Here is an 18,969-nt window from a genome sequence, read left to right on the forward strand (position 1 = left end):
ATGAATGTGACCGGACTTCTGCGTTTGCATCAGGTATGGTGTTTATGCTAATTTAGCGGAATGAATGTGATTTATTAGCGTGAATGGATGGGGTTGTTTAACCCCGGCCCGAGGAATATGGAGAATTCTTGGTTGAGTGTATGACGTCTGGAGAGTAAAAGTAAGTTATTAGTGAGAATGGAGTCGGTTGAACCCCACCACAAGGAATACTGAGTACTTTGGGGGAGTGAATGGTATTGCATGGTTTATATCTATTCCGTAGTTGACAACCTGAAGTAAACGAGAAGCTAGCATTTTAGGATATCGAGTTAGTTTTCATAAAAACACAAATGCTCAGTAACAGATCGAGATGCTCAAAAGGCTGCAGGTTGGAAAAACACGCGTGAAAGACGAGGAAAGAAGTACAAATACGCAGAAGGCGGGCGATGATCTTAACCTTTGTCGACCCCTAAACGTCCCACATTATACGTATATATATTACGTTATTAATCGTTGTACCCTTGTTACAAAAGGTGTTATATGGTGTACACATTTTAAAAAGTCCTCATCCATATAGAAAATTGGCAAGATATGCTCGCATGTGTAGGTGGCTTCGTTTCAACGATAAGGTTTCCTTGATGTGACCTCGTTTCCTTGATACTTTATCAACATAATAGTTTGAGAAAATACTGTAAAGTGATATCGTTGCGACATAATTTTGTCACACTGTCATGTTTATTGAGAATATGTGCAAAAGTAGGTGCGCGCTCGTTTTTGTGTGTATGTTTATGTAAGTGTGATTTGCTAAAATTTTTTGATGACGACTACTTGTTACCCACGTGTCTGCAAACGCTTCCAGTTGGCTATTAAACTTTTCATTACCACGCTCTCTAATACGCTATTCTTTCGATTTTGAAATTCCACCTTACATCATGTTCTCGGCAGAAAACCAGTTTTTCAATCGGCCTTGTCGAACTGAGGGACTGGTCGCCCCACTTTTGCCTTCACCTTTGTGATTCATCGTGCAGAGTATTAGTGTTAGAAGATATAGGTGTGAGTCTAGTTCTAAATTTGAGAGTGTGTTTACGTATGACCATTAACATTTTTTTTTAACCAGTTGATATAGATTTTAGGTGGTCTGGGTGAAAATAAAAATATATAGCAAAAACTTATTTCCCTTCTCCTTTCTAAAAGCGATAATAATTAATAATATCAATAATTTATCTAGTAGATACAACTACAATTTTAAATTGTAAATAGCAGTTTTGTTTTTAGTTTATTTACAATCTGGGTAGTTTCTAAAGAGTAGCTAAAGAGTAGCTAAAGAGTAGCTCTTTTAGATATGCTTTGTTCACTATTTCTCGTTCATCCTCATTCACACTTTCTTACCCTCACATGCCTTTCCTTTTTTCTCCTTTTCTCTCTTGTATAATCCTCCTTCTCTCTCACTCTCACTCTCTCTCTCTCTCTCTCTCTCTCTCAGTCTCTCTCTCTCTCTCTCTCAGTCTCTCTCTCTCTCTCTCTCTCAGTCTCTCTCTCTCTCAGTCTCTCTCTCTCTCAGTCTCTCTCTCTCTCTCAGTCTCTCTCTCTCTCTTACCCACACTCACTCACTCACTCACTTTCTCTTACTCCAACTTTCCTCACCTTCCTTTTCATCTCTATATACAAGGTACACCTTTAGGTCTTTTTTCTTCTCTTTTATTAATTAATCTTTTTCGTACATCCTAATCACTCTTCATTCTTCATGGTCATTCTTATTTACTTTTATTGCTTACTATTTATTGAACACCCTTAAGGTTAGACAGTAAGGAAAAATAAAAATAAACAGAAATTTCAGAAATAAGATGTACAATGTTTTGATTTTGCAGAAATTTAAGTCTTAAAATAAAATCTATAGTTTTATTTTTTTTACTTATTCATAGTATTCTTTTTTTATTATTCCAACCAAATTTAATGTATATTTAGTTCATCTTTTCCGATTTGGCAGGGAAAAACGATCTGTGAAAATTATTACATTGAACAATAAATTACTAGACGTTCTGAAACTGACAAAAAATTCAAATTAATTGGATATAAAGGTAGTAAAATTTTTTTGATTGGGTTACTCTGCATGTAATCAATTATGATTTTGATCAGACGATTAACACAAAAACATTAGACTTGCAGAATAACTTGAGCATCCTGAAAAAAAATTATAGCTATATTTTATGTTCACCTTCTAATCTCCTTGGGTTTTTTTTCTCAGATAGATCACTACTTGCAAAACCGCCAAAACGGTTAGATTGGCGTCCTAGTTCTGGTGAAAAATTGACGACTCATTTTTCTATGGATCAGACTCAATTGTCCGCTATTCCTTGACCCCCTCGACCCTCGTTCCGTTTATAAAGGATGTTGATTTTAAACTTCTTTTTTTTCCCAACAAATTGGCCGATTCGAAAACTACGCTTCTCGCGTTTTCATGAAACACAATAAACACGAAACGTAATTGTTATTTCTATTGATCGATAGACCTGATAAACAGATCAGGAAAAATAAACTGAACTAACTTGACGAAACGCGTTCCATGAAACTTTCTCAGGTTGTTTAAACTTGGCCAAGTAAACACTCGTTCAATAAGAAATTGTAATAAATAAAGCATTTTTTAGATATCGATCGCATTTTTTTTTTAAAATTGAGAAAAAATATCGTTGTCTTACTTTTCAACAACGGGTACTGTCAACAAGATCGTACTTCCATTTCCAGTTAAAGAAATTTTATTACTATATTGCAAATATAATTTATGCTTATATTAATTGCATTAATATTAGAGTAAGAGGTTAAATTTATGATCTTTCAAGTGCTCTTACTACGTGCGCGTAATAATCAAATGTAGAAATATACCGTTGTTTGGTGAGGTGTTTTTTAATTAGATTCTGTCAGTGAATTTGGCTGATGTTTTAATAATGCTATCTCGACATAATTTATATCTTCCTTTAATATTTTAAATTTGTATTAAAAATCAGGGATAAAGCCAAATTAAAAGAAACACTCAGTTCCTTCGTCAAGCTTTCGAGTAATTTAAAGGGTGATTCACTACTCGTAGGACAAAGTTAGTCGGGTGCTTCTACATCTCAAATCCACCGAAAAGGTTCCTATGAACCATATAACTACAGTTTTCGTCATAAATCTATCCATAGCTCTTGAAGGATTCATTTTTGGGGAAATCCGAAAAAAGCATCGAAAAGAGCGATAAATTTCGTTTAAAAATGCACCCTTCTAGAATGTTCAATTTCATTTTTGGTAAAAAAAAACACTAAATCTTTCAAAAACTTCTAAATTTATACTTGAAAAAAAAATTAATTTGCAACCTCGGTTGGAAAAATTCACGGTAAAGTTTGGCAAAGTTCGTATCAATTTCTTCCTTCAATAAGCTTCCTAGCGGTACACCATTTTCTGTAATTACATCTAACCAAAATGCAGAAATTTTATGCTAAATGGGAAAAAAAGTAGTGTGAAAAAGGGAGAATGGGGTTAATACAGCATTTCAGCTTTTTGCCCTAGACAAAATTAATTTCCTAACTTAAACCCAATAACAAAAACACTAAACGGATTGATTTTCTTAGTTCAAATCAATCAAACGCACAATTACTAAAATAGATGTATTAGTGTATGAATGTACATAAAACATGTAAGTATAAGTCTGACTTTTTTAATTTAATACGGGCCTACCATATAGATAAATATAAAACAATTGAGATTTGATAAAGTTTTTAGTCATGATTTACACATGATAAAAAGTTGCTACAAGTTTTGAATCTAAAAATATTTCCTTCTCAGATGCATAAAATATAATGCATAAAATTGTTCGTGTTAGAGTAATTACGTAAATATTGTTATAATTGGTAGAAATATTAAGATATCCTTAAGTCGTTTCTTTCGAAATTGCATTTTGTTTCTATTCAAGGCACGCAGACTTATTACTGAACTAGGTCAAAACAAACTTGAAGTAATTTGCTAATTAATCGGGCTAAAATTAAATAATTAGTAGCAAGGGTTTGTGTAATGCCATTCGATGGCGTGAAGAAAAGAAGCAATTTTTAGTCGTTTTTTGAAGGATAACCACTTTACATTGACAACCGCTTAGGTTTGGTAGAAACGGAAGAAATTTTGATTGTTTTTAACAACTTTTGAAATCCTGCATCACAAATAGACCGAAATAGGGCGTTTTAGATAGAAAAACACAAGAAATGATTCTCGGCTACTGTTCGGAAAAGTTGAAAAATTCAAGTTCTTTTGCCCTTGAAAAAGTTTTAGCTCGTTAGTAAACCCATAAAAATTAGCATATTATATTTGTTTGTTTATTATTTCTATTGATAAATAAAATGTTTTCAACTCATTCACTATCATGTGTATGTATATTGTTAAATGATCTAACTCCTTTCGAAAAACTTCCTGTGTTATTTTCCCACTTTTATACCAGATCGACAGACTATAACTAAGCGTAACTAACCTACTATAACTAAGTAACTAAACTGTAACACGTCTCACATGTTTTTTGTACAGGAGCTATTCTAGGAATAAAATGTTCATCCTAATACATAATATAAATTACGATAAAAAAAAGTTTAATGAACCTGTGTTATTGTGCAACTGCACTGTTTTCTCAGTCCTGCTATCAGTGAACGGATAGTATTTTAGAACGCTATTACTGAAGTGCTCGTAAAGCCTACTACTTATTTACCCATTACTGAAGAGCGATAAACGTAAAGGGTACTTAGAAAGAGATTGTAAAGTTGACCTGTATCTACGGACGTCGTCGAATACACTTATTTTCTTAAGCAACAAAGAACAACCGGTTATGATTTCCGCTATGTAATTTGGGATTAATGGTAGAACGATTTCTATGAGCCGGGATTAACAGCGAGGACAAACGGATCGAAAGATTAAAGTTAGATCAAGCTTTTACTTTTCTTTTTTTATTTGATTTATCAGAAGAAAAAACTAATTCGTACCAATTTTCTATTTTCCAAACATTTTTATTTTTAAAAAAATGCTAATATTGTAATAGATTCAGTTTAAAATTCTAATCAAGTTTTATTTTTAAAAAAACTTACAAAACAATTTTCCATCTACAAATGACTTTGCAACAATTTAAATAACTTGTTAGTACAGGCAGCTTAAAACTGTTTTATATCAAGAGTAATTATGAAATAAATTGAGTGTGTTGAACAGGATATTGTCTGGGAAAAGGATAACAATCGAAATGATTTTTTTAATATCAGAAATAATAATAGGGAAAATAACCCAACCAACCGAATAAAACTATACAACATTTACATAGATGTTAACGTGGCACCGTTTGTAAGAGCCTAGATAAGAAACATGAGCACTGTTTCCTGTTTATCTCCCTTTATTTTATTTATTTAATATTTAGTTTGAAGATCTCCACGGCGATAAAAAGATTTTCGAGAAGGCTTATGAAGTTGACGGATAAACCCATCGGTGTACACATGAAAGAAAATAGGCTAGAAGGGCTAAGTGGCATTCCGGCGCACCCCTTATTGTTGCATCGACACCTCATAAATTCTTTTGAGATGAGCATTTCCCGTGAACTGGAATTTTCTAGTTTTCCAGGAATTTTTGAACTTTCCAATGTCTATAAACCGTAAAACATAAGTGTTAAACATAAATATCTAGCCGAAGGCGATGGGTTCGAATCCCGCTCGTGAAACTTTTTCATCTCAACCAAGACCTCACATAAAAAGAACAATTAACTGAAATAATAATATGGTCAATTAGACCACTAAACATAAAAGCATTAATTGAAATAAGTAATTTGGTCAATTAAACCACTAAACATAAATAGATAAATATTAAAGTTGAAGTCAAGATATTAAAACGTTTACATGCTAGGTTTCTCACAACGTTAACACGTGTAACAGTGCTCAAATTTTTTTATCTTCCTCATATGTTTTCCATAATATAAGCGATAAAAAAAGAATTTTATATGAAGGATCAAAGTTGTATTTTGTACAAGTAGTTTTGCTTCATGGAGACCGATTGATTAACATACTGCTACAATTTTTGCTTCGTTTTTAAAACGTTTGTTGTTAATTCAAATAATTTCTCACAGAAACATCACATGCGCACATACAAAAACATAATTATGATAATGTACATGCATTAAGGTAAATGAAACATATTTCTTTTTATTCGGAAATCGTGAGATGCGGTCTGGTGTGATGTAGGTTTCAGAAAAACATTTTCTTTATCGTGCCAACGTTTCGATCGTTATTGAGATCATCTTCAGGGCTCAGTGTTTGTTTTCCGCGTAATTGTGCCATTCTTGAGTGTCGTGGCACTCTCAACACGACACGCAAGAATGGTACAATTACGCAAAAACAAACACTGCGCCCTGAAGATGATCTCAATAAAGATCGAAACGTTGGCACGATAAAGGAAATGTTTTTCTGAAACCTACATCACACCAGACCGCAACTCACGATTTTCGAACAATCATCAACTAACTGTCACTAATCACCACATGATTCTCTTTATTGTTATTAATTTTATAAGGATAATCAACCGACTGTTTTGCCATTTGAGTGACTAACAGCGAGGATGGGCGGACCGAAATGAAACAACTGAATATTTAATCAAACCGTAAACTTCATTTCATACTTAATTTGATTGTTAATCATCATTAATTTATTATATTTCACGGTTGTTATTCTTATTACATATTTCACAAAATTCAGGTGTCTGTTCGTTACTTGTTTGTGGGCGCACGCGTGTTTGCCTATGTGTGAAATGTATTTGTTTTTGGAATATTTAATCCTAAATTGGTTCCGCGCTGGTTTTATGTTGGTACGGACGGGTATTTTATGAGTCGCCTATAGGCAGCACGCAACATCACCTGAGAATGAGAGAATATTTGTCAGGCCTGGCGCTATCTCATTCGCATCTGTGACGCACGAAATGCATAATTTGTTCAAATCGATTTTGAAAAGTTACATATTCATAACACTCGGAGAGAAACCTTTTAAGTGTAACGGGTCGACCACCCAAAAAAAATTTAAACCTCGCAGTATTCTCCTTCTTCCTTTGTTCTCCCCTGTCTTCTCGGTTAATTGTATTTAACCGGTATTGTTATGCTAATTAACATGATTTTAAAAGAAGGGAGATTTTAAGGACTTTAGACGTTTTCCTGCTTGACAAAAATGGAAAAGTTGTGAAGCCTGTTGTAAGTTTTTAACGATGGTCGGTTTGGTCGAGTCCCAATGGTCTTCTCATTTCACAACATTGTTAAGACCGGTTTATAAAAATTACTGTACATGGTGGTACAGGAGACGTTATTCAAGACATAAATGTACGAATAACACGAGTTTCTAATTTTTTTTATTAATCAAAGGGACAAAAGTGTGTTAAAAATCAGTTTATACCAGAAAAATTAACAATATATTATATAGGGGGCGTCGGTGGCCGCAACGGTTTAGGCGTTGACATGGCGCTCATCACTGTAAGGTAAAGGTCCCGGGTTCGAATCCAGCGGCTCTGCAATCGAAAAAAAAGGAAAGTATTCAATTTACCTCAATGTACGAGGATGTCTTATAAAACGTCAGGTTTGAGGTCAATTAAAACGAAACAACTCAGTTACTTAGTCGAGTTATTCAGGACTTTGAGTCAATAATTAATAATTTAAAAGATTAACAAATATAAATATCTAAATCTAATTCACAATTACAATGGTTATGACACAATAACGGAGAATTGTACTAGGAGAGCTTTAATAATCTTAGGAACGTCTATTTATATTTACTTTACAACTGATTACAAATATTTAATAAACATTCCAAACAATGAATAGAAAAAAATCTTCTAGACAAATAACTATATATTTTAATTAATTAATCTTTATGAAAGGTATTGGCTGAGATAAAAAAGTCTGTGTCACGAGAGGGATTCGAACCCACGACCCATGGCTAAATACGCCGCTGCTCTACCACTTGAGCCATCGTGACAATCGGACGACGAATAGAATATATATTTTATATTTTAATATCAAATTCAATTACAGTCATCTCGGAGAGATCGTTTCACCCTTAATATTAAAAAAAAACCGCTGAACTTATTTTAACCGTTAATTTAAAAGTGTTTAAAGAAGACGTATAAACCAATGGTGAGCTTTTATAAGAATCTAAAAAATATCTGTTCACGAAAAATCTGAAATTTCATGGTATAGTTGTAGAAAGTACATTAAGGCCTATTGAAATTTAAACTATAACTGCGAAAAAAACGAAAATCAATTGCAATACCTGTTTCATTTTATAACTATTGTCCAATTCTAGTAGAATATACTAAAGTAAATAAAATAAATAAAAAAGAAGATAAGCTGAACGGAAACGAATTTGTAAAACAACAACAAAGGAAACTGTCAGGTTAGCAAAACCTCTTTATTATTAAAAATTATTGCAGATCTGCTGATCCTTATAGGAAAGAACTTGTAAATGAATGCTTATTTATCAATCTTTGTAATAAGCGCTAACATACAAGGAATATTGCGCCTTTAATAAGTATTAAAACAAAAACAGAGTTCTTCTTTTGTGAAATTTTACAAAAGGAATTAATTAAAAAAAAAATTTTTTTGTACTTTTTAAGGTCGTTTTAAATTATAAAAAAATTTCATCTATGAGAAGAAAAGGAAGAACAACAATAACGGAGAAAATAAAAATTAATTACAATAAATGACGTCATTTGTCTATTTCTATATGTAAATCAATCATGATACACGAAAAGCGTAGAAAGTATGCCACAAATTTTGAATTTTCAGGGTTATCGAAGAAATATATGCCGGTAAAGTATATATATTTCAGTTAAACCTGATTATTAAAACTACTCCGCTTTGTACCGCTGTTTTCGCCAGAGAGTAGTTTCTTCTCGGGGGATCATCGAATATTACATAACTCAGTCCTTTAAGAATTGTGAGAAGGGTTGAAGATCTAGATTCAAATCTGAATCAAAGCTGAGATTCTCAACCACCGAATAAAAAAATTTTAAAAAAACCGCCGCGGCAATATAGTCATGTTGGGAACGTTGAAGGATGTAGGACAGTCGTGTAGGAGCCGTTTCGAGGCGGGGGCTTCACACGTGTGCTCTAAAAAAAAGTAAGGAAATTTCTAAAGATGGCTTAACCGGGCTCAACGGAATTACAGGGAGAAAAGAAGCGAAACGAGGCGAAAGAATGGGATTAAAAGGGTTTTCGCTGGGATGGAAGTGGCGTGAAATAATATTTCGAGGTCCTCCCTACTGGCGGCCCTTTGGGTTGAACAACCGAGAGATCGATGTTCACGAACCCCTGGCAACACCCTCATAACCGACATTGTCTGACAAAACGTTAAGCCAGAAATTATGTTAATGTTATTTTCATGGACATGGAAATATTGCGGTCACGACAATCTGAAATCATAGTGTTGGGCCTAACGGATAATCAAAAAGCAGAAATAATTAAATAATTATACAGTTTAAACAAAACAATGCAATATCTCTTTATATTTATTTTCATTTTATATTATTTTTAAGCTTCTCAACTGTAAAACATCACTCTCAAAGAAATGAGCAATTGCACAATTTCAAAGGATCAAAACGTATCTCCGCACTCTTCGTGGAATATTTACAGTGAATGTAGAAGTGTCTTTATGTATGTGCGTTGGGGATAAAATAGTTTTGAAGGGCGCAGTATACCAAACACCCCGATTAATATATTTGCATGTATGTGCGTTTAAGAGAGGGAGGGGAGGGAGAGGGAAAGGGAAAGGGAAAGGGAAAGGGAAAGAGAAAGAGAAAGAGAGAGAGCGAAAAAGAGAGATAAAGAGAAAAAATGAGAGAGAAAGAGAGAAAGGGAAAGGGAGAGTGAGCGCAAGAGATTAAGAGTGGGGGAGGATAAGAAAAGTCAGAGCAAGACAAACTGTGACAAAGAAAACAAGAGAGCGAGTGGGAAAGAGAAAGAGAGAATGTATGTAAGAGTGTAAGAATCAGAGATATAGATAATGAGTCGAGCGAGAAGGAGAGGAAATTAGAGCAAAAAAGATATGTAAGTAGGAGAGAACGAGAGAAAGGGAGAAAAGAAAGAAATGAGTTAAAGAAAAAGAGAGAACGTATAAAAGTAGAGGAGAAATAAAATGAGTGAGTGAGAACGTGATAAAAAGAGGTTAGAGAGAAAATTAGAACAAAAAACATAAGGTGTGTGTGTGTGTGTGTGTGTGTGTGTGTGTGTGTGTGCGCGCGCGCGCGCGTGTGAGAGGAGGGGGAGAGAGAGAGAGAGAGAGAGAGAGAGAGAGAGAGAGAGAGAGAGAGAGAGAGAGAGTGACAATACTGATATACTATACATTGGCATGCTACTATAATCATCAAGAAAAATAAATAACGAGGCTGACATAGCAAATCTTATCACAATATTAAAATCTTACATTTTCATCCAAAAATCTTTTTAAAAAATCCTGTTTAATATAATTTATAGCTATGAAGTAGAATATATTATCTCCCCTATATTCTGGGGGATAATTGCCTACATTACATTGCGTACATTATCCAAAAACCGTACATACCCGGTTACTTTAATATTGCCTAGCATGCCATTATTTATTTATACATGCTATATATGTTCGAATTTGTGTTCTACTTGTATAAAGAATGAGTTCTAGAAGGTTTCTTGTAACTTTATACTCGTTACAAATCTTCTTATTGCACTGTTACGAACAGGTTTTTAAAATCAGTTGCGTAATGAAATGGTAAGTTGCTTCTTCGGAATTTGACCTCGCGTATGTTGGTTCTCACAATCGAAACCCTTCATGAGTACTGCAGATGAAATAACATCCGTGAGAAGACATTTATTTTTGTTGCAGAGCAGCTTAGTGTCGAGAAGCTGCGGAACTTGCCCAAGACGAACATCAATCAGAGCACAGTTTATAATGGTTATTGTTTAATCAGCATGTTTACGTATTTACAGATGTAGCATGTCAACAATACCAGATTGTACTTATTATGTTCTCGATAAGAGGGAAATCAATGAAAAGGCGTCAGGTCCCAAGCGGGCCTTTTTACTTATTAATAAACAATCCGGCTCTCTATTGGAGCTTCCTTCATTTATATTCCTACTATGAATTCGTACATTCATAACGCTCTGACTATAGTCACACCACAAGGATTATGAACTATGTTGTTTAAACGTTTGGCTATATAAGGATCAATAAATGTTTTATTTATACCGTGCAATAAACTCAAATAATCGAACCAGAGGATAGAAAAAATATTTTAAATAACAATATTACAACAAATAAGCCTGCATTTTCATCAATGTGTAAAAAAAGGGTATTTGTCAGTTGGTTGCCACTGTGCGTTTCAATTAGATCCACTGACATGGGATCTAATTTATTGCGCAAATTGCCGGCCGACGCAACATCAACTCAACTAAATAAACACTTTTGGTAGAAGGCCTGACCCATTTCGTCCTTCAATGTCTCCTACACCACATTTAAAAAACTTATGTTCAATATCTTGACACAATAACCAGAAAAAGGACAACTTATTAATTAATTTTACCTATAGGAACTCTACTGGTCTAATTACGAAAAAAAAACATGTACGGTACAAATGACAATAAACGACTATTCGGAGATCATGAGATGCGGTCCAGACCGCATCCCACGATCTCCAAATGATCATTAATTAACGGTCACTAAACATCACAATACATGTAGGATGTGAAAAAATGAATTTCTAGCATTGCATAAATGTATTTGTTTAATTTAAACAATGTTTATAAATCCCAGGGCCTGAAGATGATCTCAATAAAGATCGAAACGTTGGCACGATAAACAAAATGTTTTTCTAAACCTGTTACACCAGACCGCATCTCACGATCTCCAAATAATGAACTAATGGTCACTAAACACCACACTAAATAAAAACTTTTTTTTAAATATACGTACAAATTATTCAGATATCGTGAGATGCGGTCTGGCATCTCACGATATCTGAATAATTATCGATTAACGGTCACTAATCACCACACATACGTACAGATTTTTTTATGGTTGAAAAAAAAAAAAAAAGGAATTCGACTGTAAAAATCTCACCAGCAGAGAAACCGGCTATTTCTGCAGAGCTTCAAAAGACCAACACGCTCCTTCGCTCATGCATTGTTTCTCGTTAAAAATACGTAGGGCGCAAAAAGCAATTAGGTCTGAAGATATGGCTATCTTTGACTCAATATATGAACCCAGGTGAATGTAATAGGATGAGCGGTAGGGAAATTGAAAAACAAAACCAGAGAAAATTAAAGAAAGAGAAGAAAATAAGAAAGAAAGAAAGAGAAGAGGGAGATAGAGAGGAGAGAAAGAGAGAAAAAGAGAAAGGGCTTGAGGAGAGAAAGAGGGCAGGGGAAGGAGAGAGAGATAGATAAAGAAGAAAGAGAAAGGGGAAAAGAGAGTGAATTACGTTGTACAAGAGAGAATGATAGAAAAAAGAAAGAAATGAGAGAGATATATACTCCTTTCTTTTTCGTTAACTCTTCTACCATTTTTATTTTCTTAAGAAAGCAATAATCGGCCGCTCCTCTTGCCATTAGTCCTTCTTAAGAAAATAAAACTGTCGAAAGAGTTCGTGAAAATGAAAGGAGTATTTATCAAACAGCACCTCTCTACCTTCATACTGAACTTTATCTGAATCTACAGGGTGTCCTTTTTAGATGGCCCGGCTGAATTTCTCTTGAAACAAGGACGCTACCAATACAACAAAAAAATACGATTTAATACTTTTTATTCTAGTTTCAAATTTCTACCTTTTTTTGGAGAAAAACTATACATGGTAGTCCGAGTGCAACTTTAAAATTTTAACTATGACCCTGTCGAAATTACGCTCCCTGGTTCTTTTTGCCATAACGTTTTCCATTTTTTGTCCAATTTAAATCATACCATAGGATCATATTTGAATTTTTGACGTTGATCTGGGTCTGAGGTACTCTGTATAATTTTTGTACAAAAAAAGGCAAACATTTGAAACAAGACTAAAAAATATTAAACACGTATATTTTTGCTTTTTTGATAGCGACAGCAGGGCATCTAAAAAGGGCACCTTGTATATAGAGATGAAAAGGAAGGTGAGGAAAGTTGGAGTAAGAGTGAGTGAGTGAGTGTGGGTGTGTATATATATATATATATATATATATATATATATATATAGAGAGAGAGAGAGAGAGAGAGAGTGATTAGGATGTACGAAAAAGATTAATTAATAAAAGAAAAGAATTGAGAGAGAATAAGAGAAAAAAGGAGAAAGTGATAACGACCCGTTTACCTAAAAATAATTCAAGAAAAAAGCCTTTTCCTACGAAATTTATCTAATAATATTAAATCTACATCATTTTAAACGGGAAGTGAAATTTTATAAAAAGTTAAACAAAAATAAATAAAAACAGATAATAATCATACTACATGTATACTATTTCCCTTTAAAGTATGTATAAGTTGATCAGATATGACTACCCTTTAAATCATAAAATTATAATGTATAATCATTGGAGTGCCAGAACATATTTTATCGATATTAAAATACCGCTTTAAAATTATAATTGTCTATAAATAGAGAATTATTACGACTTTGTGTCTTTATAAACACGGAATATTAATTTGATTAGACAAACAATAGCCATAAGGTGGCTAAAGAATGTATAATTTTGCTTTGATTTATAAACAAAACTCGTTTTTCAATCCACAATTTTATACATAAAAAAAGTCTGTACGTCTACAAAGAATAAACAAATTTCCTTTGGAATGTACAGAAATCCATTCCAATTCTTACCCAAAACTCGTCAATTCATAAGCAATTGAACTAAATCTAAAAATTCAAAGCAAAAGAGACAGGTTTATACCAAGATAAAAGTTTGAGATGAATTTTCTTTAGCAATTTACAACTATTAAAACCATAAAATGTTTTGCATTTTTTATCTTTGTTTTTTTCGGGGCGTATTGTCGAATGTCTGAAGGGGAAATAGCAACGTTGAAAGTGATAAAATAAAAAATGTAAACTGAGGCACTTAACGCAAACATCTTGAATATTTTCCTTTTCTCATCAATGATAAAGAAGGTAGAGGTAAATATGCAAATTTAAATGATATGCGATAAATCTTTTAAAGTACTTAGTTACAAAAAATTACATTTGAATTGTGTTGATTTTTTTAAACCGATTTATAATTTTTTAACAATTAATTTGTTGAAATCGTGAGGAGAGGTCGAGAATGAGGTAGATCAGAAAAACATCTTTTTTTATTTTTGGCCGACGTTTCGACCTTTATTCGGGCCATCTTCTGGGTAAATTACAAAACATATAGTGATTGGAACAATACAATTTAAGATGTAAATATAAATTTTGAACCAAGTATTTCATACTCACATAAAGTGTGGTGTTATTGTGGTGTCATATTGGTGTGTAAAAGTGTTGTGAAACGTGAATTTGTATTCTGTTGTTTTTACGTAACTATGACAGGGTGGGGGACGCGGTAAATCTGTGAAAATTTCTTTCTTCATAAGAGGATTTATTTAACTCAAAGGAAGTAGAGAATGGAAATTTTCTGACAGAGACACCAACATTTGAAAAACGGCAAAAAGAGGGAAAATTCGAAAGATAGTAGGTTGAGATGGGGAGTTGGTGTCCGAGTGGATCGAAGTCACGATAGCTCAAGTGGTTATAGCAGCGGCGTATTTAGCTGAAGGTCGTGAGTTCGAATCCCGCTCGTGACACTAACTTTGTCATTTCTAAAAGGTTGCGTTTGTATTTGTTTATTTACGTGTTTAGTATTTGTATTTTGACGAAATCAAAGTTGAGTTGTTTTTCAAAGTGGTGTGTGACCAATGCTGTGGGATTGGTTTTTGGTGTTTTACATAAATATGTTTTTTCCGTTTTTTTAGATATTGCGATGTAATTCCAACGTATGTAGCTGGACAGTTCATACAATTAATTTTATGACTTACATCGGATTTGTAGACTGTTGGTGTTGGGTCTTTGATTTTGGAAAAAAGTGTGTGTATTGTTTTATGGTTTTTAAAAGCAATTTTAATGTACTCTGAGGAGAGAAATTTATTTAATTTGTGTGATAATGTATGGATGAATGGAATGGACATGTATATTGGTTCGTGTTTGTATGATTGTGTTGATGATATGTTGTTTTTAGGGTAGTTATTGTTAAGTAAGATTTGTTTATGTTGTTTATGTTTGGATTTTTTTTAGGTGAAAGGATTCATGACTTAAGAGATATGATTTTTTGTAATAATCCTTTAGCCGTGTTTAATATTGTGTGTAGGAAGTGGTGTGATATATAATTGAGGTAGCGATCAGTGATCATTGTTTTTTGGTACCAACACTTCAATAAATTATGAAACAACCGGTCACCAAGAAACAGACAAATTTTTATGAATGTCAAATATAGTTTAAAGTGCAAATAAAATAATAAACATGGCATATCATCCACACACAAAAATAAATAAAATTTTTAAAAAAAACGTGATATCAATTTAAGTTTTAACGAAAAATATTTCATTATATATCTTTAAACAATTTGTACCCCCCACTGATATATTTGTGCCTTGCAAACTCAACATAGAAAAGTTTCAAATATCTTTACCCAACTAAAATATTTTATATTAGTTTTAAGCATTTCAGGATGTAAAAATAGAAACGAGGAACACATCAGTGAACATGTGTGGCGGCAGATTACAAAATTTTTTGCCCCCCGGCAAGTGGCATGGAGAAAATAAGCTTGTACGACCGACCACATATTCAAAATGATTTTGTAAACTTTTTTCCAATCGAATTCCTTCTTTATAAGTGTTGAAGAGAATTCCTTCTTGTTAACAAATTTAATCAAATTAAAAAAATACAATAATTAAAAGGTTGCCGGTCAATTTCAGGGACGTCTGAGAAACATCGGTCACGCCTCGTGGAATTCGCCTAAATGACCGAAGGCTCAGTCATTTTCTCGGAGTCATCGGATGCACTAATTATAATAATTCTAAAATCGTAAAACATATAGAAAGAGTAAGTATATATTTTTTATTGTTCAGCCTTTCTCAGGGGCACATTCACTGAAATATATAATTTTAAGAATAAGCCTTGTGACAACATACAAAAGACAAAAGTTGGGAAAAAAGCCATGAAAATATAACGCGGAGAAACTTGAACTTTGACGTTTTAACACGTCAAAAGGTCCTGTTTCACTTGAAAGCCACAAAGGGAGCGATTCAGAACAAAAATAATATCAGATTTCAAGCGGAACCGTGAACGAACACAAAGCGAGATCAAACGGACAAAAAGGATTTTTACCCTCCAGAGGTTAACAGATAAGTATACATACAGAGACCCTCAAAGGCTTGTGACAACTTATAATGGTACGATTATACACTCAAAGACAAAACAAAAACCGGGCACTCGTATTTTGCTGTTTATTTCATACTATATGTATGTATTTTTATCGTTATATTAATTACAACATACTTATTTTAATATAGAGCAAATTAAACGAATCAGAACTTGATGAGATATAATTTAAAAAAATTCAATTATGATGGTTTGAAAGAAAATTCACCTAAACGGCGGAAAATCGTTTAGTGATAGATTAAAATTTAGCTAACAATTTATTCTATCACTAAATTACTTTTCGTTACATTCATTACAACATACTTACTTTAATGCAGAGCAAATTAAACGAAATCAGAACTTGATGATATATTGGGTTGTCCGGAAAATAATGCAGGATTTTGGTATTAAACAAAAAAAAAGAAACTAGTTACTTTAAAGCAATGTTCTTTAATCAAAATAATTTCCCATACNTCATACAAATGAGTAATCCTGTAAACGTAAACAGAATATTTTATATAGATTTTTTTTAATGAAAACTTAAAATCCTGCATTATTTTCCGGACAACCCAATAATAAAAAAAAAATCAATTATGATGGTTTGAAAGAAAATTCACCTAAACGGCGGAAAATCGTTTAGTGATAGATTAAAATTTAACAAACAATTTATTCTATCACTAAATTACTTTTCGTTATATTCATTACATCAAACATACTTATTTTAATGTAGGGCAAATTAAACAAGATCAGAAATTTATGGGTTATAATAAAGAAATATTCAATTATGATGGTTTGAAAGAAAATTCACCTAAACAACGGAAAATCATTTAGTGATAGATTAAAATTTAACAAACAATTTATTCTATCACTAAATTACTTTTCAGTGTTTTATGTAAATTTTCTTTCAAACCATTATAATTAAATAAGAAGAAGAGGGAAACCTCATAAGGTGGGGTTGAGATGGGGAGTTGATCCGAGTGGATCGAGGTCACGATAGTTCAGGTGGTAGAACATCGGCGTATCTAGGCGAAGGTTGTGGGTTCGAATCCCTCTCGTGCCATTAGCTTTTTTTCATCTCAACTAAAAACCTTAATTGTCATAATTAAATAATTTTTATTAAAGCTCATGAATTTCTAATCTCGCTTAATTTGGCTTATATTAAAATAAGTATATCGTAATTGCTATGTCGATAAAAGTACATATAATTGGAAATTTTTCTGTAAATGTATTAGGTAAGACAATATTTTTGTTTTTTTAGGAAAATTTAATGAAAAATATCGAATCATTTTTACCCAGTACTATTTTAACTTAATTTAATTATTGGAGCTTCTTGAGGGTGCAACTCAGGAATTCATTATCGTAAATTCTGTGAGAAAGGGCCTGCGATAGAGAAAATTTCCGATAAGGATCCCGATTCGATTCTCTGGTTGTCTCCTGTCTCACCCTCAGACGGAAATTATGGATTATGTTTACAATAAGCGCCTTGACAGTAGGTAAATTTTACGGATATTGGAGGGTGGCAAATACAGACTTGGAACTTAAATTAGGTGTACGATTAAACTTTATACTAAATCAATTTAGTTTTGCTCGTTTATAACGTGAACAGGAAAATACGGGCAAAAAAAACCCTAATGTTTATGTTGGCTAATGGGTGATACACCCAAACCCAAGCCTCCACCCAAAGAATGTCAGGATTTGCCGTAAAAAATTTTTTAGTTAATCCATCGTGAAAAAATCATAAAAAATTTTTTCGTAAATAAATAATCAGCTTTATACAAATTATAAATGTTAAACATTTCTTCAAACGTGTTGTACTCAAGGTATTGTTTTTAAAATGAAAACAAAATCATTAACAAATATGAAAAAAAGTGTATGGTACTTTAATTTCTTTGGTTTAAATGGTTAAATTTGTAATATTAGCATGTTTTATAGGTAAATAACAGTAATTAATAAAACGTAACGATTGAATGTTACAACCCCATAATTACGTGATTTTCGTTCTGATATTCCAGTGTGATTATATTGTAAAATAGACGTCAATTTTACAAGCGTGGTTTTTTTAATAGAAATTATAAGTGCTATTAGTAAATAATGGGCGAGGGAGTCGAGTTGTTATCGAAAGTACTAAGGGTAGATGGGTAGGTGCCGGAACGCTTGCGCTGTTCCACGAGTGGACCTTTGAATATCCAGGTCCTGGATCCTGGAAGGCTATGAAAGACCATACTTGCTGTACCTTAAAAAAAATATTATAAATAAATCAAGGGCGAAGAAGAATAAGCGATTTCACAATTCGAACGTGGCATAACATTGCAAGGGGTTGATACAATTATAGGGGTAGATTTTTTTTTTAAATTAAGAGTGGTGATTTAGAAGGTATGAATGCGGGGGTTCATTGTTCGGGGGTTGAATCAATGCGTATGACTCACGGTGACATCATCCCCGTTACTTAAACTTATCCTTGGCTTGATAGCAAGGGTGGCGTTTCCAGGAACCCTTACTATACATTTCCTCAACCAAGAGATTTGTTTACCCTGGGGAAAACTTCAACCCAGCTATTCAAGGTCGTCTAAGCACAGACACGATAAAATTTTGAAATTTTTTTAA

General features: G+C 33.1%; 1 protein-coding gene across 50 annotated transcripts in view; it reads right to left on the bottom strand.

Moving 5' to 3' along the window:
• Window positions 1–18,969, bottom strand: part of LOC106663839 (Down syndrome cell adhesion molecule-like protein Dscam2) — a 125,649-nt gene that overhangs the window by 106,163 nt on the left and 517 nt on the right. The gene's annotated exons all lie outside the window — the stretch shown is intronic.

Source organism: Cimex lectularius, unplaced genomic scaffold (genome assembly GCF_000648675.2).
Source record: "Cimex lectularius strain Harlan isolate CLEC.00 unplaced genomic scaffold, Clec_2.1 scaffold7, whole genome shotgun sequence".
Classification (NCBI taxonomy): domain Eukaryota; kingdom Metazoa; phylum Arthropoda; class Insecta; order Hemiptera; family Cimicidae; genus Cimex; species Cimex lectularius.